The sequence below is a fragment of the Onychostoma macrolepis genome, chromosome 08 (assembly GCF_012432095.1).
Source record: "Onychostoma macrolepis isolate SWU-2019 chromosome 08, ASM1243209v1, whole genome shotgun sequence".
NCBI lineage: Eukaryota > Metazoa > Chordata > Actinopteri > Cypriniformes > Cyprinidae > Onychostoma > Onychostoma macrolepis.
The window spans coordinates 3,707,028-3,709,686 of NC_081162.1; positions in this window are offsets into that span (position 1 = coordinate 3,707,028).

Here is a 2,659-nt window from a genome sequence, read left to right on the forward strand (position 1 = left end):
AAATACATGGCCATTTTACATATTACATTGCAAACTGAATTTTGCTACACATATGCCTCCATAGTAGCCTAGCAGTAAAGACTATTGCCATTTGTGGGGGAAAAACAACAACAACAACAAAATTTGACTTTAAAATTGAGCTTTTTAAAAGTTTTCACAGTAAAATCCCACACTTTTGAGTGGCCCGGTGTGAAAACAGCTTTTCAATCTAGGCTAATTTAAAGTTTGTCCTTTTCAGAAAGACTCTAAAACTAAGGGGAAAGAGCACAAGATGGTTTTAGACTGAATATTATGGCCTGTTGTGCTTCAGTGACACTCTGAGTAGCCAAAAACATGATTGAGCTGCTAATTTAGCTGTTATGGGCCCTTTCCCCCCATGACGCTAATGATAATTAACATGCAAATGAGCTCAGGGATGTGAGGTGGGGGCAGCAGAGCTCTGTTCATTAAGGCCTTAATTACTGTTTGAAAACTGAAACATCAGGGTTATAAATGGAGGTTTTTCATGTAATGGCTTGGATAATAATTAGGGCTTGAACATGCTCTTATAACTGCTGTTTTGGACATTACTTCTGGGTCTTATGGATGGACAGCAGCCCCAAACTTTGGCTTTACTCACCAATACACTTCTAACATGTTTAAAAACTAATAAAGTGTGTAAAAGTTGTTCTTTATACTTTCCAAAGGAACTAAATGATCTCTGCCCAATAGAGAACCTTTAAGTACCCTAAATATTGAAATAAACTTTTTTTTTTTTTTTTTTTTTCCTTCTCCAAAATGTGTTTAAATTGCCAAAGTCTCCAAAATAATTTGATTAATTATACAATGAATTGAAACTTTCAGCCTTGGCATATTAATGTCCAACTTAAAGGACCTTTAATTAGTTTCCTTTAATTAAGTAGTACATTAAAATGTATTGTGCCTGTCAGAAAGTGAAGTCATTGTACCATTATCATAATACATGATCATGGATCTTAATTTCATAATATGCATCAACAGCCAATAGCAAATCCACTAGGGGTGGAAAAAAAAAAACACTCAGTAATCTCAAAATATTCATAAATGTACAACAGCCCAACTTTATTTACTTATTTATTTATACAATTAAGAGACATCAGAGATACTATCACCAGCGTCATGTGAGAAATCATGTCACAACATGTTTTCATGAATTTTTCAGATGCAAGCATGTGGTTATGTGATATAGTTTGAGAGAGCTTGCTGAACAGATTAAGGCGAACAAAACATGCTTAGTGAGCAGGTAATCGTTTTTGGTTAAACTCGGCCAGATTTCTCTTTTGCAGAATTACAGGGGAGAAAGTGTGATTTCATAAGACGTGCAAGTCTTTTATTTCAAAGAAAGTTAAAGAATTATGAAAACACTTTAAAGAGTTCCCACACTTAAAGACTCCATGAGTTCAATTTTTTTTTTTTTTTTTCAGATGAGGAATTTCTAAAGAAATGATTGAGATCACACAAAGATATCTAAAGTAAGTCTAGCCAAAGAGTAAACTTTTTAGATTACTTTTTATCAAACTTGTTTTAAACTTACCATTAAACATAGCATATTAATTTTTTTTTAAAAAAAGAAGAAAACACAAGAAAGGAAATATATTCCATTTTTTTTATATTGACATCAGAAAATGCATTAAGCATTACATTAGAGAAGTTAATACACTGTAAAAAAATAAAAATAAATAAATAAGTTGAGCCAACGTAAAATTAAGGCAACCAGCTTCAGCAGATTTTTGAGTTTGCTCAACTTGTTGTTTTAAGTTTATACAACAAAAATTTGAGAATCTCACACAAAAATAAGTTGAGCAAGCTCAAAAATCAGCTGAAGCTGGTAAAAAATGTTTTTTAAGTTCGCTCAACTATTTTTTTTTATAGTGTAGAGAGCGAATAGTGAATTAATAAAAAGCTTATTAAAAATGTAAAAATAATTTACCAACACTTTGTTTAGCTGCGCGTCAATATGACCATTAAGTGACAACAAAGAACACATGTGAATGTGTTAAATTATTTGAAATATAAATATTTTAAGTAAATATTTTATTTTAAGTTGTTTGGCTGACGAAAAAAAAACAAAAAAAAAACATGAAAACAACGAAATCACACGTAAGGTCTTCCAGGTTTGAAATATTTTTGTTCAGACTTCCAGAATCAATAGTTACTGTAGCTCACTCTAAATATGATGAAGACAGTGTTTAGTAACTTATTGTTTCATAAATGGTCTAATTTCTTGAGAGGTGCTATTTTCAGCCAAGCATGCTTGCACATTTATTTATACATTTGTGAATATAATCTAAATGGTATGACATTGGGATTTTTAGAGAGGAAAATTTATGAATAGATGAAGATAGATGAAGATCCTTGACTTCAACTATTAATGTGCATCATATTGCCATTCGTTAAAAACTGTTGGGTCTGTTTAAAAAAAAAAAAAAATGGAAAAAAAAAAAAAAAAAAGAAAGTGAAGATATATTTGCCCCAACTGTAAACAAACTTCAAGGATTTTTTTTCCCCCCCAATTGTATTTTTTTAATGTGTGCATGTGCCTATTAAAAGAATGAAATGGCAACTCATGCTTTGCAAGCGTCATTTTAGAAAGAAAAACTGACATTTAGCTTAGCCTTTACAGAGACAAATCAAGCTATAA